Source organism: Aedes albopictus, chromosome 3, assembly GCF_035046485.1.
Source record: "Aedes albopictus strain Foshan chromosome 3, AalbF5, whole genome shotgun sequence".
Taxonomy (NCBI): Eukaryota; Metazoa; Arthropoda; class Insecta; order Diptera; family Culicidae; genus Aedes; species Aedes albopictus.
The window spans coordinates 122,475,413-122,497,204 of NC_085138.1; the positions used below are offsets into that span (position 1 = coordinate 122,475,413).

Genomic DNA, 21,792 nt, shown 5'->3' on the forward strand with positions numbered 1-21,792 from the left:
GAGCCTTAGACATAAAGCACTCAGGGGCAACCAAATATCTAAGTAGATCTGATGATCTATACTCAATGGAGTTCTTGGAGATCCTCAAACAAATAATGAACTTACCACGTAACAGCACTTAGTTGCATGAGGCTGTTTAGTAAGGTGGCCCACACTTATATGAAAAACAAAAATTTCGAAAAATGCCAAGTCTTACCTCCTTAATCAGTTGTTTTGGACTCCCAGAAGCTACGCTCAAAATTTGAGCAAAATCGGTTGAGTCTAAGGGGGTGCTCAAAACGCTTGAAGTTTGTATGGGAAAACTTGGCCAAATGTATGCAGAATTTTTAAGTTTTCGAATTTTACCGCTAGGTGGCGCTGTAAGCGTTCAATAATCAAACCCTTTGGTATTATTGTAGGTGACTATATGCCAAACAACTTTGTCGAAGACCGAAAAGTGATCCAACGTCTGTGAAAAAAGTTATACCCTAGGAAACCCTGTGGGCTTCGTGGCCGTGCGGCTAGAGGCGTCAGTCATCTAGACGTTTCGTAAGCCTCGGAGTGTGGGTTCGATTCCCGCTCCAGTCGGGGAAAACTTTTCGTCAAACGGAAAATTCTCCACTGGGCCACTGGGTGTTATGTGTGTTGTCCGTTGTCATATGTTAGTGCTTGTTCAGTCTGTACAACCTCTGGTTGAAGACGGTGTAGTGTCTTTTTTTTATAATGCTCCAAGAGATCACTGATTACGCTTGTAGATTCGACGACCTCCCCAGGGAGTTCTTGGATACTACTATTCAATCAAAAGACTAAAGATGTCAAAGGATGTGTGAGTACGAACTTTATTTATAATCCTTATAAATAAGACTAGTTGCTCTCAAGTATTCGATGATCTTTACTCAAGGGAGACCTTTAAAAAACATTGAACTCGCCACTTTATAGATCATAGCTATCGGAGGCTGTGTGAGTATGTACAGGGGGTGGCCAAAATGTTTGGTTGTTGAGATATGATACCAAACGTTCTGTGGACACTGGATGTGATTGGCCTAGGAAGGGTTATTGTTTCGGAGTAGATATACCTAAGATGACCGTAAGAATAACAACAAGAACAGCCGGTGCATACGCAGATAGGGTCCATACAGTGCAAGGCATCTTTAGACTTTGAACCCATTACAGCACGACACATGAAACATACAGACAAACATAACACCTAGGTCACACACGTGAAGGTGCTCTTAGCGTGTAGGTAAATGTGCAATTGGACTTGAAACATTCAATTCATTAAATTACATCGCCAAGAACCACCGATTCATGAAGACCTACATTCGCTCGCCCACGTGTTCAATCCGAATGAAGTCATTTCGCACGTTCTTCACTTCAAAACAAGCTCTCGTTATTTTTAACTACAAATAGTCGTCTCCACCTTTGCCCGTAGGCACCCGCAGGATGTGTTAACGAAACTCGCAATAATAATCCTCGCTGGTCGTTAGTGTTCCCCGGCGGCAAGATCATGAATTGTTACGATAATTACTATTGCTGTAAGGATATTACGTCAAGCAGCCAGAGCGACCCGCCTTGATTGAATTAGTCAAGAAGCCGATCCGCATTATATCGCTCTTACACTCGATGGGAGCATCTACCATCCTACCTACGCACATGAGCGCTAATCTTGGAGTCCGTGAAAGTTTTTTCCTTATCCTGTGTAGGCCGCTGAAATTGCACGGTCAACGCGGGGTGCTCGTAGAAATTAATTGGAAATGAGCTTATCCCATCAATTTTGACGAGGATTTTTGCTTCTGCACTGAGGAATGCTTTGCTCTGACCTTTTGCTGAGGGATCAGCATTTTCCTCGTGAAAACTCATGAATATTAATCGAATGGAGCACGGTGGACTAGGAGCTTGTAATTAGCGTTTAAATATGCTCGTTTGAGATGAAATCGCTTTCAATCAACTGATATGCAAAAAAAAATCAACCTTACTGCCTTTTCAGCACATTTAGAGTACCGCATTGGTTGGATTTTTTGCATCATTATAGAACTACCAATCGTTAAGATGCGCTCTATATAATTTTAATTCGACTACTCGAGCATTTAGGTCAAAGTTTCGCGTCGGAAATTGCAACCACGTCTTAATGAGCTCACAATTTTACCTCTCAAGTGACCTTGTTTCCAACAGTTTATGCACCCAATCGCCGGCAACCATCAAATAGTGGCCCACAAGAATGAAACCACCACACTACACACTGTGTCAAACGAAACACTGTCCAACGGTCCAAGAGCATGGCCCATAAAACCTGGATCATTACGGACGCACGGTTCGGCCTGGGCGTCCAACAATTGACCTGCCGCCCGTGCCGAAAGGTGTAAAGCCGAAAAAAAGTTGACTCCATAAAAATGCCACTGAGCACAATCAAGTTCAGTAGATGGCTGTTACACTTTTTCCTTCCACTTTTAATATCATTTTGCAACTTCCTCGGTCGTCGGTCGTCGGTCGATGCAAACGCCTCGCCAGCGCGCGTAGGAAGGTTCTTTTTTATGTCTTATCTGATGTTGTTCTGCTTTCTCTGGGGCGCTTGGCTATGATCAACCCAACACTAACTTCGATGCAAACACACACACAGTGTCCGTTCTTCCCCCGGAACGATACGATAGTTTAATAGAGCTCGTTGAGAAGACAAAAAAACGAATGCGGGAGTTTTACAGGTAGGTAGAGTCTACTTCGCAGAGCTGCGATGGAGCTTGGTCGTAAAAAAGTGCTGCAATAATTTACATCTACAACACCTTTTTGCCACTCTTAGGCAAGATATTAGAGGAACACTTTATATTTAGTAATTCTTCGCAGACTTCATCCCACTTGCCTAAACAACCAATTTTTAAAAAGGTGTTCAACAAGTCAAGCCATTTATGAGGTTATAAAAAAAGTTTAAATTCTGACATAAACCTTGTTTTGCATTGGTTGTGATTCTAGTTTTCAGTTTTACCTTCTTGTCATAACAATGCCGCTGAGACAGAGCTTCCTTCTCAACTTCTCTACCATCATTTGTGTAGATTCTATCTAAATATATAACACCTTGTTATAAGTTGAACTCTAAAACAACGGATGGCCGGCTGCAATCTCCCAATGATCTTCGCTACATCACCAAATATCATGCAGAGTTTGTAGTACTAGAACACTCCACTTGCTCAATTTTTATGTATTTATCAGGACTACATTGGGTTCTTATAAGTATAGATAGTATGCTTTGAGCTGAATCAAGTTAGTCTCTCTCAGACTGGTACGACTAATGCCAATCATGGTAGTGCGGGTTTTCAAGGTTATGTTTCTCGTCCAGGCAACCTGTTTGCACGGATAATGAAGTTTATGTTCGTGTTATACGTACTTCTATGCTAGTTACATCACATAAAAGGCAGCTAAAGTATTATACATACAGAAGAAGAGGTGTTATACGTGCATTGGCGGGACAATAAAAGAGCTATATGACTTGAAGCGAAATCTTATGCGATGTACCGATGTACGTGTAATTCTTCCGGGAATTTCTTCAGGAATTCCTAAATGGATTTCCTCCGGGGATTCCTCCAGAAATTCCTCTGGGGATTCCTACAAGAATTTATCTGAGGATTCCCTCGCGAATTCCTCCAGAGATTCCTTCAGGAATTCCTGGAGGTATCTCCGAATTCCACCTGCGATTCCTTCAGGAATTCCGCTGGGGATTCCTTAAGAAATTCCACAGGGGATTTCTTCAAGAACTCCTCCGGGGATTCCTCTGGGGACTCCTGCAAAAATTCATTCGGGGATTCCCCCAGGATTCCTCCAGAAATTTTTCGGGGGATTCCTCCAGGAATTACTTCGCGGATTCCTTCAGAAATTCCTCCAGGGGTTCTTTCAGGGATTCCTCCAGGAATTACTCCGTAGATTCCTCCAGGAATTCTTCCGTGAATTCTTTCAGGATTTTTTCCGGGGATTCCTTCAGGAATTTCTCCGGGGATTCCTTCAGGAATTCCTCCGGGGATTCTTCCAGGAATTCTTCCGGGGTCCTTCAGGAATTCCTCTGGGGATTCCTCCAGGAATTTTTCCGGGGATTCCTCCAGGAATTGCTCCGTGGATTCCTCCAGGAATTCCTCCGAGGATTCCTTCAGGAATTTCTCCGTGGATTCTTCCAGGAATTCCTCTGGGGATTACTCCAGGAATTCCTCCGGGGATTCCTCCAGGAATTCTTCCGGGGATTCCTTCAGGAATTCCTCCAGGAACTCCTCCAGGAATTCCTCCATGGATTCCTCCAGGAATTCTTTTGGGGATTCCTTCAGGGATTACTCCGTGGATTCTTCCAGGAATTCCTCTGGGGATTACTCCAGGAATTCCCCCGGGGATTCCTCCAGGAATTCTTCCGGGAATTCCTTCAGGAATTTCTCCAGGAACTCCTCCAGGATTTCCTCCGTGGAATCCTCCAGGAATTTCTCCGGGGATTCCTTCAGGAATTCCTCTGGGGATTCTGCCAGGAATTCTTCCGGGGATTCCTCCAGGAATTCCTCCGTAGATTCCTCCAGGAATTCCTTCAGGAATTCCTCCTGGTACTCCTCCAGTAATTCCTCCGGCGATCTGAATTTCTCAACAAATTTTGCAAAGCATTAATAAGGAACATTTTTCAAAATGTTCTTCAAATTTTTCCAAAAGATTCATTAGGAAAACCATATTTTTTCCAAAAAATCCTCCATGGTTTCCTTAGAAAATTCTCCAGGGATTTCATCAGTAATTCTGAGATTTCTTAACAAAATTCCCATTACAAGATACTTAGTTCCCAAAAGATTTATCCAGAAACTAAGCACTTAAATACTTTATAAATCCCTCCATGTACTCTTTCCAAAATTGTTCCATGGATTTTTTTTAAATCCCCAGTGATTTCGATCAGAACAACAAGTCACGCTCAACTCTTATCACCTTGTCCACTGTATTCCATGACGTCTTGTGCCGTGTACAAATCGCAAAAAGATCGGTGGTCTTCTTCGATCATGAAACCTGGACTATGTTCTAGTGGAGGATTTGCAGGTATTTTTGGAGTAATAGGGTGGCGAGGACTACGGACGATCTTTGGTGCTATGCAGGAGAACGATGAACTCTACCAAGCATACCAAGCATCCAGAAGCATCTAGAATGCAAGAACCCTGCAAATATTGGATCAGCAAAAGATCGGATGTCGTCGGAGAACACAGAAATTAAATGAACGATTCAAGGCTTCTTCATACAGCCTGTATTCACCTTGATACCTTGGCTTCCCTAATTGGGAAATATTTTGACAACATCATTCAATCATTCATCAATGTGTACTGCTTTACCTTATCAAGTCCAGGAAAATTTTAGGGAGATCCATGGAGTTTCAGGGGATACCTGAATATGTCAGGTGCGTTGCTTGGGGTACTGGGGATTTTTATGATCTCTGGAGCGCTTTAGGGGCGTTTCAAAGAGTTCAAGGAAGTTTCAAAGAGTATCTGGAGGTCTCAGAGGCGTTACTGAGGGTTCAGGGGGTAGGATATATGATGATTTTTTGAAAAATCTGTACGACTCTGTTAAATCTGAATCCTGTAGAAATTGTAGAATGTAGAAAATGTAACGTAGAAAAACAGAAAACTTCACCCGACCAAAAATCTTTATTCCATACCAACGCTATTCTAACGAATGTTCTAAAATCTGTGTAATAAAGATAAATCTGTATGTTAGGCGTATCTCTGTGCAGGGAGTACCAGAAGGTCTCAGAGGTGCACAAAGGCGTTTCAGGGGATCTCCGTGGGCTCCTGGGGATCTCTGGTACGCTTCAGCGGGTTCCAGAGGCATTTCAATGGGTTCGGGCGTTTCAGAGTGTCGAAGCGGCGTTTTTTTTTTGTGGGTACCACTGGTGGTGCAGAAGGATTTTTCAGGGAGTCAAAGGGGGTTTAACGTGGGTTTCAGGAGCGATTCAGGGAGTCCCAAAGGATTTCATGTTGTCTCAGAAGCACATCAAGTGGTTACAAATGCGTTTCAGGTGGTGCCAGGAACATTTAAGAAGTTCCTTTGGAGGGGTCTTGTTTCAAATAGACTAAAAGAAGTTCTTAGAGCCACCGCCTTCTTATTCTTCTTCTTATTTTTCTTCATGGCCTGCCTCTCTTCAACTTAGTGTTCTTAGAGCACTTCCACAGTTATTAATTAAAGGGCTTTCTTTGCCTGTCATTGCATGAATTTCTACATTATTGTGTGGCAAGTACAATGAAACACTATGCCCAGGAAGTCGAGAAAATTTTCCCGACCGGAACGGGAATCGAACCCGCTGTCTCTGGATTGGCGATCCATAGCCTTAACCACTAAGCTAACTGAAGACCCCGTAAAACCGAAATAAAAAGTATAAGGTTTTATGACGGTTCTCAAAACCTCTTCAAGGTTTATTTACAATCAAAATGTTACTTGGGTAAGGGGTCTCAGGGGTTTCATGATGTTACAGAAGGGTACCGTGGATATCAGCAGCGTTTCAAGGGGGATTCAGTGGCGTTTTAAGTTGTCCAAGAGAGTCTTGGGGGTTCCAGAGGGTCTCAGTGATCTTCAGGGTCTCAAGAGCGTTTCAAAAGGATTCAGGGAGGTCGGGGAGTCCCTGGTGGCTTAAGTACCTCAGGAGCGTTTCAGGGGGCATCATGAGTTACCTTGAGGTTTCAAAGACGTTTCAGTGAACTGAGTGGGCTTCAGGGGGTATCCCGGGCTTTCATGAGGATTCTAATGAGCCTCTATGGCGCTTCATACTATTAAAACGATCCTGAAAGGCCAGAAATCTGTTTTAAATACCTCTGAATGCCCTTAAACCCCTAAGATCTCTCCACAAAAACTTTTGAAACCCCTTAAAACACCCCGTGAAACCTTCATAATCGCATTTGAATGCCCTAGAAATCCCAGTAATCCAATGAATATGCGGCTGAAACCCCTTGCAACTTATTATAAAAATTTTTAGTACCTAAAACCCTCTGAAGCGACCATGAAAACTCCTTGAATCGCTCGTGAAACTCCTTGAAACGCGTCTAAAATCTCCACAATCCCTTGAAATCCTCGTAAAAAAATTGAAATGCTCAAGAAGCTCATTTCCTGAAAACTCATCAAGTTCCTGAAAACTCCATGAAGTTGCTATGCTACAATGCTATTTAACACCCTTAAAAGTTCTCGGAACGCTTTAAAACGTTCCTGAAGCCCACTGTACCTCTCTGGAATGTCTCAGAAATGTCTTAAAACGCCTCTGAAAATACTATTTAAGTGCCCCTGAAATCCTCGCAATCCCGTTGAAACAACAACAAATTTTGAACGCCTTTGAAAGGCTCCTCAAATCCTCTGAAGTAACCCACTGGAATACCCCCAAAGCCCCTTGGAACCCCCTTTTTGTAGGGCTCTCAGGGAACGCTACGATGTGCATGTTGAGAGATAGGGGCCGTTTCTTCAACTATAGCATCATCAACGTGCACTGCCCATTCGAACGGAGACCGGATGACGAGAAACAAGCGTTCTATGAGCAGTAAGATTAAACATTCGACGGTTGACCGCCGCGTGACGTTAAATTCGTAGTCGGCGACATGAACGCGCAGGTAGAAAGGTAGGCTGCGGAACGTTCAGGTGGCTCAAGACTACGCTTAGCAGTTAGCAGTGGTTCTACCAGCCAGCGGAAGAGCAGCTTGGTGCAGTTACAATTGCAGATGGCTGGAGGGACATCCGATCCGTCATTTTGGATGCAGCACTAGGCTCCGCGACTCCGTATCATAAACACGACTAGTAAACACGATGGCAAAAGTGAACAGTTGAAAAAACGAGAAGAAGCCAGCGTAAGCGACAATGTTGCAACATCGTGCGAGGGCGAATGAGACGCGTTATAGACCAGCGCGGACTAGAACGAGACCGGGAAGAACTGTACCACAGAGAAACAGACGTAATACTTTCATTAAAAAAAACATCGTCACGAAAACGTAATCGCCCAATGCTAAACCTACTGTGCTTGCACTAGATGGCGATAGTGAGCAAACGTCAAACAGGAGCAAAAACTAAACCAGTGCCACGAGTGGCCAATCGATCTACTACTAAAAATATGAATCAACCATTAAAAACGTGATTGATGGGAGGCGTTGAGAGTGTGACGTCTGTTTCTCTGTGGTTGTACCATACACTTAATAGTTGGCTGTACCGCGCCAAAAACACAGGTATCGTCTGTCCCATCTGCAAAAAGGGCGAGAAGTTGGATTGCGGAAACTACCATGCGACAACACTACTGAGCGCTCTGCCTACAAGGCACTCTCCAAAATGTTATGCAAGAGAATTCGTGGGGCAATATCAAACGCGCTACAACGCACCATCTGTTCGCCACCCGTCAGATGTTGCAGAAATGCCGCGAATACAATGTGGCCATACATCGCTTGTTCATTAATTTTAAATCAGCGTACACCCGATACTTTTTTTGCACGGGTCGGGTTTTTGCTATAACTCAATTTTGAACCGATTCTCATGAAGTTTTGTCCACATGTAGGCACTATTAGTTTTATCCGTGTGCGAAAAATCAAGTCATGACACAATCGATTGGCAAATTATACAAAAATGGATCTAGAGGGCAACCCGACCGGTACAAGACGACGTGGTGCGCAGCGAGCGAGATGGATCGATCAAGTTGAGAACAATCTGCGGACCCTTTGCAGCGTGTATGACTGGAGACGCACAGCCATGGACCTAGTCGAATGGAGACCACTCCTTTGTACAGTGTAGTACAGAGGACACTCATGCTTTAGTTTGTAAGTTAAGTAGTTATTGCTCAAAATTGGTTAAAATGTTAAAATCTCGCGTGTCACAACGGGTCATTGTTAGATGAAAGTTTACATAGTTTTTCATCATTTGCCATCAAAATATCAAAATTGTGAAATTTTTAGTTGTGCCCCTATTGCAGGAAACCGACGATATCACACCGGACCCACCACAAACCGGTGCTCTCCTACTAATCGACTCAACTTGAAACCTGATGCCACAAATCAATGACTGAATTTGTCGCTGGCAGTTAAAAATCTAATTTGCATATCAATGAATATCCACGTTCTTCCCCGCGCTCGCTTATCTCAAATTTCGTACGATTGTTTTGCTTCCCGCCAAATATCGTTCTGTTCGATTGTCATTTCGCAACCGGCCGCCGCTGACTGACACCGCCTGATTCGACCGCCCGAAGTAGTCTTTATCTGAAACGGGCATGACTAACTGCATTATTGTGCCCGAGTTTTATCTTAATTTCTGCACCATTCATGCGATTTCCTTTGTGAGCCGCCCCAAAAAATGCTCCAAACACTGCAATTCCACTGAGTTTTTATCTGGTGTCAAAAACGATGAGTTCTTTTTGACCCCTTCCTTGAGCTGTGACCGACCCCATTGTCTCTCTCGTTCCCCAACACACGTTCATCGTTCCTTCGCTCGCTAGCATTGCTTCATGCCGACTCTTGAATTAAATCATAAAATTTTATGGTTCCTCAATAAATATACATAAAAATATACACTCGTTCTCTTTTTACGATTATTTTTGTTTTGTTTCTTTCTACTCTCGGACAGATCAACTTCAAATGTTTTAGTGTCTGGCTGGATGCTGCGGCAGTTTCCCTCCGTCGCGTCGCCATGCCATGTGTGTCCGTCCAGTCCAGCTACACTCTCAACTCTCGATTCCTTCTCGCCACAACATCACACACCACAGCAGGACAACCGATACATAAGACTACGCGCGAACCAGTTTACATCGCCGCTTTTCAGCGCTTATTCTTAATTTCTCAATTTTTCTTTCGGGCAATTTTCTTTCCATCTCGACCAGCAAGCAGAGTGACCGGCCGGCCGAGGTAATTAGCAGCCTAAATGCAAATATGACCCCCGAAAGCTGCAGCAGCAGCGACAATTTTGGTCTGACACGGTCCTCTCGCGGCTCGGTACATTCTTCCGAGAAAAACTGCCTCTTCGCCATGGTTGATTTGATGTACCGAGAGCTGAGGGCCCCGGCCAAACGATTATGTTGCAATGCAACAGACGACTAACATAAACGCCCGAACGAGAGCGGAGCCTGGCGCTATGAAATCCGAACGGCACTCACGGCGGCGACGACGAACCCGAACCCGGCGGCAGCATTAACGGTGAGAATGAGTGAATTGAGGAACAGCAGGAAGCCGAACGGGACCCGAACGCTGGTGCAAGCATGCTGCAGTACGGGATACAATGGGATGGCATTAACGGTGAGTTCCCCGCGGGAGAGAGTGAGAATGCGGCTGGCCGCGGCCGGTGTTGCCGATGTCCGTCGGGTCGGCCCTTTAGTGCTCTGCGAAACGTTGTCTGATTCGGACGTTCGGCGTTCGTGTGATTCGTGATTTTGTTTTTGAGGTGCCGGAATGATCGCGCGGCGGTTGTCGCGAGTGTACGCGGAAAAATCGGAATCGCCCAGATTTTTGCCTGTGCTGCAAGCGGCATGATGCTGAATTGTTGTGCTGATGTTGTGCTATGATGCGAAGGTGGACGGTAACATATGTTGTGCCGATGGGAAGAAGCTCAATGCGATGCGGATTCGAAGGCGCGAGGTTCTGAGCGGGTGAAAAGAATTAGATTTTTGGGAGTCAGTCAGAAGATGCAAGGACGTTGTGATCGGAAGCGATTGTTTCAGGGCTGATGAGATTTGCGCGATAGTGAAAGCCGATTATGAAAACAGTCAAGTGAATGAAATTTCGTTCGTCGAGACGACCGACAATCAACGGGGTTAGGTGACAGTTTTTCGATCATTGATATCGATTTTCATGGGGACGTTGAGTGCACCACACTCATGGATGATGATAATGTGGACTGCTGCTGGACAGGTGATGAAGAAGAGCCTGTTGAGAACGGTGGTGCACCGCAGTGCAGGATGCCCGGACCCGGTGTGCAGGTCGGAGTCGTAGGCTAATGACGTCCTCGTGTCAGCAGAGTGTAGTGGGCAGCTGTTTGTGCCAGTTTTAGAGCTAGAAGCTCTTGTGATGCACGTCTACGGCTAGGGTGTTTCCCGGTTTTGTGTTGCCATTTTCCCGGGCTATTGATTTTCGTTTATGTATCGGGCTTTGATTGATGATTTATCATTGCGGGGCTCAACGGAGAACGAAGTGTGTTCAGTGGAAAAGTTTGCGCTGCTGGTGCGAAGAAAAATAGCAACTCCGCTGGGAGAGCTGCGTGCGAGTATCGTGAGGAGCGGCAGATGAAAGGAAGCGATGCAATAAGCCGGAAAAGCTCCAAAGAAACCCCTTCGAGGAAAATCGATCAAGAAGGAAACCGATTAGTCGATGTGTTGCTTGTGTTCATGCGGGTATGTGCCACAGCCAGCCGTAACTCGGCGAGAAAAGCCAGAGGAAGTTTGATTTCGGAAAATTTTCAGTTTGTGAAGTTTGCTTGTTTTTGTATTGGTTGTATTTTTCGCGTCAACGACAGCACCATTCAACGACGACGTGCGGAAGTAAAGTGATTTAAGTTGGTTTATGTTCTTTATTTTCGGTTCCCGTCCTGCAAGTTCTGTTTGTTTGATTGAGTTGAAAATTGCGAAAAAAGGAAAGTTTCCAGCGAAGAAAAAGCTAAGCAATAATTAGTGCACCGAGTGAAACTTGTTCCACGGGTTGAACCGAAGAACCGGAAGAATTGATATTTGCCCAGACCCAAGAGAGAGAGAAGGAAGTTTTCCGATTCCGGAGTGTTTGTTTACATGCGGTCGGTCGGTCGCTGGCAAGAGGCCGACAACATCGTTCAGCGTTCACCAGAGATCTAGATCAAGCAAGTGAGTGTTGCGTCAGTTCTTCTTCTAAGGTTCTTGTGTTCTGTTTTGTATTTGTTGATTGTCGTACAGTTTTTTCCCCATCTATCGAATCGCAATTGGAGATAATTAAGACTAAACCAACTCGACAACTAATTCAACGAGAAGCGACAGCAAACAAAAAATGCCGGTCCAATTCCATTGGGACTGACTGGCCTGGCCTGGCAATCAACTGCGAGTTTACCCGTGGCGAAATTTTAATTGGATGAATTGTTTTTGTGGTTCGAATCGAATGTTTGCGAATATTGTGTAGTTTGTTAGCGTAAATTGGATTGTTCTGTGAATTGTGATGCTGTCGAGAGAGAGGAAGCTGTACAGAAGAGTGCTGATGGAGCTAATTTGAGTGGAGTGTTTTATTGAAAGCTCAGTTTTTGGATGATGTTTTGTATTCTTGGTGTGATGCGACTGTGATGTTTACGTTTGAATTTGAGACTGTAAGTGGCGCTAAATGCGCTAACTGGATCGTTTTCTGCGAACTGAGTATGATTCGTGCGTGGGCGACACACTTGTAGTGATAAGATGGTATATGCTGTGAGTTTACGTTCATTTCGCTGAAAGGGTTTTATGTCGGCTACAACACTTGAATAATATGTAACTGTTTTTGGGAACATGTTGTCACGCGAAATGGCGCTTGTTTTGAATCCATCTATGCAATTCGTGATCACTACGAAAGAGGAAATACAGGCATACCTCGATAGTACGTACACCACCGCTTCGTTTAGTGTACGTACTATCGAAACGTACGTACTATCGAATCACAATTGTTTTATTTCATATTTCATTTTTAAATCAAGGAATTTTATTTCTAGAACGTCAGGATTGCCAAAAAATACATGTGGCCTAAGGGTCCGTTTATTAATTGCGTAATTTTGCTTGTTTAGAATGCTATCTTTATTGTAAAAATCTTCATGTGCTCTGGTGATGCTTCGTAGAAGCATCTCGTCTCTGGGAACTTATATTGATGTTATTTGAGTTATCTCTTAGAACCATCCAAAGTGGTCTAGATATAATTGAATCGATCTAGATCAGTTATATCTTGTAAAAAAAACATTCTAGATTTATTTTTTTCTGCAACATTTATTGCCGTGATATTTTCAAAATCTTCTGAACGTTGCTCCTTCTAGGACTCCTCCAAGAGTTTAGTTTTTTTACGAGAAGGGATTTCTAGAGGTATCTCGGAACTCTTGGAGGAATCCCGGAACTCTTGGAGGAATTCAAGGAAAAATTACTTGATGAATCTTAGAAAGAATTCCTGTAGGAATCTCGGAATGAATTTCTGGAGGAATCTTGGAATGAATTCATGGAGAAATCCCGGAACGAAATTCCAGGAGGTATTCTGGAAGAAATTCCTGGAGAAATCCTGAAAGTCCCGAAAGAATTACAGAAGAAATTCTTGATGAAGTTTCGGAAGGAATCTCTTAAATCCAGGAAAAACTCCTGGAAGAAACCCTAAGGAATCCCAGAAAGAATTCCTGGAGAAATCTCGGAACCAACACCTAAAGGAATTTCGTAGCTGAAAGAAACTTGAAGATATCTTTAGGGAGCGAGAAAGCGAAACAATTCAATTGGTACCCCAAGTAACAATTTCATTGCTGATTGGTTTTGCTTGATTTTTATTGGGGTTTTATTACAGCAATAATTGAAACTCGCAGTTTTATGACTGCTTTTATGAAAACCATTGATAAAATGTTTTATAGTATGCTTGAAGATATCCATAAAGACCGATTATAAGAGTAAACAAAAATTTCCGATTTGTAAACCTTCTGGCAATTATTATTACCACAATAAAACTAAAAAAAAACTCTCAACAGATGGCGATCCGTTCGATTATTAACGACATCTGTTGGTGGAAAGCAGAACTACGACATTTCTAAGTTTATTGCGGTCATCATAAAAGTAAACTTGCTTTCGTTTTATTTTCGCCGATTATGGTTGTCGCCATATTGAAGAATTAGCTAACGTGAATGGAAAATAGTTAATTTTGGTCCAATTAGCAATTAATTGATAGTTTGCCACCGTTTCCATAACATGCTCATATAAATAAACTCTCTCTGCTGAGTTTTCTTGTGATTCGAGTTAGTTTTAATAAATAAACAAATTGATTTATTTCATTCCAAGATCATAATATTCACTATTTTTGAAGCGCATTAATTTTATGATTCTGCCACCCCAATATTCACGATAAAATTGAATGCGCATAAGCCTACCAACACAATAACAACTAAAATATTACGTGCCATCGAAGAAGCTTCACTGCATCTTGAGCTGTCATAGTTTTTGTTGAAAAAAAAAAAACAACAATCGAGAATGGGAAGTTTTTCTACTAGGTTTTAAAACGGTTTTATTGCTACTTGATGCGGTATGCAAAACCTCTCCGAGAGTGGTCCACTTAGCCGGAAGATGCTCTTAAAGAGGTTATCAAGAGGTTTTGATGTATAAATCAGTTTTATTGCGAGTTTTATAAAATTGGTCATGAAGATCTCTTGTAGAACCGAACAAAACTTAAAATGTTACTTGGGACAGCCTATATGGCAATGCAAGCCGCGGTTTCTAAAGAATTTTTTTTCAGTTTTTGACGTTTTGTGTCCTTTTTGTTCACGTTTCGGACTTCAAGAGATTTTTTCCAGAATTTCTCAAGGAGTCCCTGGAATCCTTCAGGAATTTCATCCGGGATTCCCGAATAGTTTATTTTAGGATGTCTCTGGATTTTTTTTGGGCTTCCAGATGGTATTCCTGGAAATTCTAGCAACTTCACCCAGAATTTCTCTAGGAGTTCTTTCGGAAATGGTATCAGAAATTCTTACCGAGATTTCTTCAAAAACTCCTTGCAACAATCAGTACAGATTTATTCCTGGAATTTCATACGAGATTCTTCCCGAAGTATCTTCTGGGAATTCTTTAGGAATTCCTTCTGAAACCCTTCCAAATATCCTACAAAATCCCTGACAAGAACTTCATTCAGTGTTCCTCTAAATGCTTCTCCAAGATCCCTCCAGGAACTTCTTCCGTTTTTTTTTTGGGAGCTTCTTCTGATTCAAGTATTCCTTCTGAGATTCCTACAATAATTTCACCAGGTAATCTTTCTGGGATTTTTCCAAGATTCTTTCGAAAATTCCTTCCGGGATTCCTCCGGTAATTTCTTCTGGGGAATTACTTTTCATGAGCTTCTTCCGAGATTTCTCTTAGAGCTTCTGATAGGAATTCTTTCAGAAACTGATTCAGGGATATCTTTGAGAACCCTTTCCAGAAATCATCTAGGGACTTTTTTTTTGGTATCTACCAAGAGCTCCGTCAGAAATTCTTGCAGACCCTTCTGGAATTCTTTCAGATGTTTGTAATGGACATCCTCCTGGAGTTTATTATGAACTTTTTGTTTTTTTTTTGTTTATGGAATTCCTCATGTAGTTCCCGTAGGATTTCCTTGAATAAACACAGGAAACAGCAACTTAGTTGAAGCTCCATGAAACGTATAGTATCTAGCCGTATACAAAATATCAAGTAAATTTGTTTGGAATTGACTGAGTTATAGCGAAGAGTGCCCAAAATACCGGCCACTGCCCAAGTGGCTCGCTACCCTACGCCCGTTAGAAATGTTTACAGCAGAATGAATTCCTTGAGATAAACTGAACTTTTAAAACCCCGTTTTTACAGAGAAAACCATAACCTAAAAATTTTATTCAAAAACTCGATCAATGATCAAAAAATGAAAACAGCAATCTGCTGTAAGTCCCATAATTCCGGTGCAAATGCTTATCTTTCGATTTCGAATGATGAATGCAAATATTCATGCTGTGTTGATGCTGTGTGGAAGTTCCATTATATCAGTAAGGTAAAAACGAGCTCTGTTTCGAGGAATCTCACTATTTTTATACAACATGTAGATGGTATAGGATAGAAATCTACTTCATATGCGCTAATTCCCGTCATATCAGACGGAAAACAGACAACAGCTGCAGATATTCCAACTTACATTTGTCATTGGATCATCAGATGGAAGCAAAAATATGTAGACTATCATAAACCAGTCCCTATAGCACTGGAAATCGAATATTTACACAACGTTTCACGTTTCCATTTCACTCCACGAGATGACAATTTTGACAACGAAGGCAACCGCACTAAAGCAGAAGCTAGCCGAATTGATCTTCATCACCGTTCAACCGTTTCACTTCGCCAGGTTCACTTGTTGAACCAACCTTCAATACACACCCCACAAAAGCTCTGTGGCATATCAAAGTAAAGTTGGATTTCATTGCTGCATAATGTAGCAAAAGCTGTTCAACTATTCAAATCAATCGCTCTTTAGCGTCATTAAAATGTTTGTTTACAGTTGTCTTCGCCTAGAGAGAATGCAAGCTAATGTGTCTGACTTTTCGAATAAACACCTTCGGCCAAATCATTATTTTTGACCATCTTATGCACCATAGTGTCACGTAGAAGTTGTGCCGGGAATTGAATTCAGGTTGTGCCTGAAATAGATGACGTGGACTAGATGGAAACAGAATTCGAGGGACAATTATTCAATCTAATTATTTTAAGGAAATTTTAGTTCTTTTACAATACGTTTTTTATATGATATGGAAACTTGTTTATAAATTATTAATTGATACCAAATTAGGCATAAGGTGATAGGCTAGGTGCAAGAATAAAATGAATCATTATTGACCGGTGCTTAGATAGACGGGAATTAGGTATAAACTCTATCCAAGGATGGAAACACTCACTTGCAAAGAGTTACACTCACTTGCTGTTTTCTCAGCTCAGAAACGTGCAATCAAGAAACGATGTATGGACGACTTTTTCCTTGTGGTTTTGGCCAAAAGTTTGCCGAATAGAATAGGGGTCGCACACGCATGCCAAAATCGTGAGGAAGCTACGAAGGCAACTCTCCACGAGGTGAATGTAAATTACTCTCACCTCGTGGAGAGACGCTTCCACCGCTCTGTCACGACTTTGGTATGCGTGTGCGACATCTACTTTATTCGGCAAACTTTAAGACAAAACCATAAGGCAAAATTCGTTCATACATCGTTTCTTGATTGCACGCTTCTGGGCTGAGAAAAAAACAAGTGAGTGTAACTCTTTGCAAGTGAGTGTTCCCATCCCTGACTCTATCTGCATTTTCTCTCAAAGCAAACATTTGCGCATTTTGAAAAAGCAAGCATTTCTGCTTGAAATACTGTCCCACCTAAATTTACATTCCGGAGCACGGAAAAAAATCCATTCCCAAGACCATGAATATGACTCATAGTTTCCCGATATTTTTATGATTTTATGTTATAAATATACACCATGATTAAATTTTATGATCTTATGATTGATTTCACCATAACGCTATGCACCCGTTATTGTTTTGGCTTTCGACGACCAAAAATGGAAAATATAATCATGAAGCTATGATTAAATAAGCTGGGATCATGAGTAGCATTCATGAAGCCAAGAATAATTTTCATAAACCTGGATGCAGATCCTGATGCTTTACCACCAGATTCATAAAATTATGGTTTGGTGAGGTAGAACCATGCATAGAATTCATGGAATCAAAAAATACTTTTATGATTCCGTCGTCGTCGGACCTATATGCTTCTCAGTCAAATTCATAAAATCATGGTTGAGGGAAATGGAACCATGCATAGAATTCATGGAATTAAGAATTACTTTTATGATTCCGTCGTCGTCGGACCTCAATGTTTCTCAGTCAAATTCATAAAATCATGGCTGAGGAAAATGGAACCATGCATAGAATTCATGGAATTGTATGAATTACTTTTATGATTCCGTCGTCGTCGGTCCCAAATGCTTTTAATTAGATTAATAAAACGATGCAAGCTAAAATCATAAGAAAATAAAATACGTGATATCAGAGCCCATTTCTATGATTTTGGGACCTATCCATCATCCTTTTTTCTATGAGCAAGCAGCACTTTTTAGTTGGCCTCTTGTTAGTGAAGATATGTAATGTTCAAATATAAAAGAGAACAACAATGATCGAACTCACCGGATAATCATATTTAGCTGGTTTATTATTTTTGAGAATTACCGAAAATTAACGCGCGATTCTCACTTTGCTTCACCCTCCGTACATAAACTCGGAGCTACGACGGATGGCACAACGAAAACGCGAACTAGGCACTGTTTACTTTTTGCGCGTTTACTTTTTAGTCAATCAACTCCCAACAACCTGCCGAATCTTACGGGCACACTGTTTCGATGTTCCATTTTCTCATATATGCACATTTATTACTCTAACCAAATAAAAACTTTGCAAAAATAGCAGGTTCAACTTTTTCCACATGTCTGTGCTGGACGACCGCGCGATTTATATAATTGCATATGGCAGATAAATGTAACGCTAGGAAGCGACCATGAATATAATTTATGAAAATGCTTGTTTCTATTCATATTTCTGGCCAACTCATTCATGATATTATGAATTTTAATTATGATATTAGGAGTTGGCAGACATCATAAGAACATGATTTTTTATTCATGATTAGGGGAATGGATTTTTTTCCGTGAGCCGTAGATTCCTGCTCTCGTACACATACTGTGTTAATTCGAAACATTCTGTAAATTACGAATTGACAGCGTTTTAGACACCCCGTTTAATAAAGGTACCTGTAAAAATGAACAATGTGCTACAAATTCATCCGAATGCATTTCTCGAAAGTCTCGAACAGCAATGCAAATTTCAAACCAGCTCTTTCTTACCGTCGTAGTCGTAGGTTATGTCCTGTCTCTGCCTATAGTGCAGTTCGGTGTTGCGGCTACCGATGGAGTAACCAAACGAATGTCAATCAAACTTTCCACGTCAAATCCCGCATCAGAACCGCAACCTTGGGGCTCTATGTGGTCGGCGACGCGGGCACGGTGACGACGACCGACGACGGTGGGAAAAGCTTTTGGATTACATTTTGCGGTACAGGCACGTCGTACCTACATAGCTAAGCTATCGGGAATGGTTAATCGATCCGTTGGATAATGGGGCGCAACAATTTCCGACTTATTTGCTCACTCTGGGAATCCCATTTGAATGGCATTGTTTGGGCTCTTATGTAGGATAGAGGGTATGTTATTTTTTCATTTTCAATGGACAATGTTTCCTGTAGTATGCCATAAAGTCTACTTGAGGTGCTGAAATAATGTTCGATTCATCCATCTAGATCCATCTGCATTTTACATATCAAATTTCAAACAAAAACAAGCAAAACAGTGCACTTGCTGCCTTCGGACTTTTTAGAAGAATTACATTACAGTACTGGAAGAGTTCTTAAAACTCTCAACTTCCAACTTAACAGTAGTGAATAATCCCCAAAAGGGATTCTAATGGATTTTCTGAAAATTTTCGTTTGGATTACTAGAAGACATCTTTTAAAAAATTGCAAAAAGCTTGGATTTTTCAATTTACATCTGGTATAAAGGGTCTCCAGTTAGTCTAGTGGTAAAGGCTATGGATCACCAACCCGGAGACGGCGGGTTCGATTTCCGTCGGGAAAATTTTCTCGACTCCCTGGACATGGTGTATCATTGTACTTGCCTCACAATATACGAATTCATGCAATGGCAGGCAAAGAAAGCCTTTCAATTAAAAACTGTGGAAGTGCTCAAAGAACACTAACTTGAGGCAAGGCAGGCCATGTCCAAGTGGGGTCATAGAGCCATAAAGAAGAAGATCTGGTAAAATTTCCTGTATGACTTATATTATACAAAGTTTTTTTCTCGATCTCTGAAAAATTTCTATTCCAAATTCTTGTGGCAGTCTCAGGGACAATAGCCTACGGAATTCATCACACATTCTTCAAAAATCTAAAAAGTAAGGTTCGAGCACCGGTTTTAGCCAGTCTAAGACTAATTATTTTTATAGAAAAAATAACCAACAATCCTATGGAAACAACCAATGCGTCAAAGGTTTACATCTATACTTCATAAGAAAAATGCAGAAATTAAGCTCATACTTGATTTTTGTATTAAAAGTGGCACTGGCCAAAATAGAAGCATTGCTGCAGTTTTGAACATCATCTCAACTTTGGTTTCTTTTTTGGCCAATCACGTGTATTTCTTATGGAAGTGGCAAAATTAGAAGCACTCTGGTCAAAATAGACACATGGGAGCTTATTTCTTAGGAAAAAAAATCTTCTAGTTTTTAATCAAAATGTATGGATTTCACAGCTTTGATCATCATATGTATTACACCATAATCTACTAATAAAAAATAAATTTATGCCGATTTAGCTCGTAACAGGCTGAATACCGCACTATGGCCATAACTCCGGGCTGGCCAAAACTGAAGCTTCTACACTACTGTAAGGAGCAGAGCCGCCCGAGCAGAAGGGCATACCTTACAAATACCATGCGAAGAGCAACATGTGCTCCAATACCTAAAATAGTTATTTTTTTTTTCTAGGTTTCTAGCTGCACTCTGAATAGAGTTGAAACGTCTACACTAGACCCGAAGATAGAAAAGAGTACGTAATCTTTCAGAAGCAGTTTGCCAGCCGTACGCGGAAAATGATATCCATTAAGACACTGTTGCAAACTGACTCAAAAAGTTACGATAGAAGATTGGAAAATTTTCAATTGGTCAGTGAGTCAGGATTTGCCTATCTAGTGTTATGGTCACACGGTTTGTGTTTGTCTTCTTGTTTGATGTTGTGGTATGGTTCAATATGTATTTCTCCTCGTTAAGTCAGTTGTCACTCGTATGTTTGTTTTTTTTTTCATTGAATCAGTCGAACCCCGTATGTTAAAATATAGTCGATCCTGTGTCAAATTGTTTTCTTGATTTCGCTAATCGTTTTCTACTTCTCTGTGTTCATCTCTTGTTTTTTATGGGTTTTCAGTTGAAGTTGCGTGTCAGCTTGTTTGTCAAGGCTGAACCCGTTATTCAAATTTCATCTCTACAAAGACCAATGTTTAGACGGAATAGGCTATGTTGCCCAATTTAACACTAGTTTGTACATTGTGCCTAAGTAGTTTTAATCAAAATTTTGCATTTTCCCTCTCATAGATGTATTTGTCATGTCCGCCCTCAGTCATGTGAAGTCTATGAAGCTATCAGAATAAATCTTAACCCGCGGAGCCTGAAGCCCCAGGAATGTTTAGGTCCTTGTTATTACTTCTTGGAAATAACATAACACAAAATGCTGTATATGTTGACAACTGTGCCTATGCTATCTCCAAAAAATATTACGGTCAAATACCAATTGAAGACAACAACCGTTACTGCGATAACACCTATGTTGGTAGCCACCTACAGGTCTGGCACCATCGCCAATGATAGACACTAGTTTTGAACATGTCATGGGCTTCCAATGATACGAGATACGAAAACAGCTTAACTATTAAAACAGAGCCAATTCGTTCTTTCGTCCTATCGGTCCTACCTAGATAAACCAAGTCATTTTCTCCCCCGTACCCTAGAAATGTCAGCCTAGTTATACACAAGTTACGTCCAATTGGATGTGCTAATCACCGTTAACTGATATTTATTTGTTTTATTGATGTTTCTCGGTGAGCCAAGTTACGTCCTTCAGCTTAGAAACAATCAGTTTTTGTCCAAAATGTCACGTCGAACGCATTGACGTCAATAATGTGTTAAAGTATGGTCCACTGCATGAACTTGGGCCGGCCCGCCTACTCCCAAAGATAATTTGGCGTTTGAGCGGTGTCGTCACCGCTCAAAAGTCAAGCCATGTGTGAGAGCAAGCAGGCCAGTATAAATTCGTGCAGTAATCCATTGTTCGCACGTTAGCTTCAAATCTATCAGCACTATTAAGTGCTGCAACTTTCCTTCCTACTATTCGGCTGATTTCACTAGATTTAGAGAATATTACTGGATATCATTGTGATATTTAAAAGAAGCAAATCTGTTTTGATAAAATTACTAATTTAAATATATTTAATTATTGTATATTATTGAAATTATAGTAAATTTAGTAGTTAATCAAAATCAACCAAAAAATGTGGGAAAGAAAGCCCAAACAGCATTT

General features: G+C 41.4%; 1 protein-coding gene across 1 annotated transcript in view; it reads left to right on the top strand.

Moving 5' to 3' along the window:
- The first annotated feature begins 10,261 nt into the window (after window positions 1-10,261).
- Window positions 10,262-21,792, top strand: part of LOC109433280 (uncharacterized membrane protein DDB_G0293934) — a 509,917-nt gene continuing 498,386 nt past the window's right edge. Inside the window, exon 1 of the mRNA XM_019709711.4 lies at window positions 10,262-11,767. The gene's annotated coding sequence lies outside the window, so the exon portion shown is untranslated. The remainder of the gene's footprint in view (window positions 11,768-21,792) is intronic.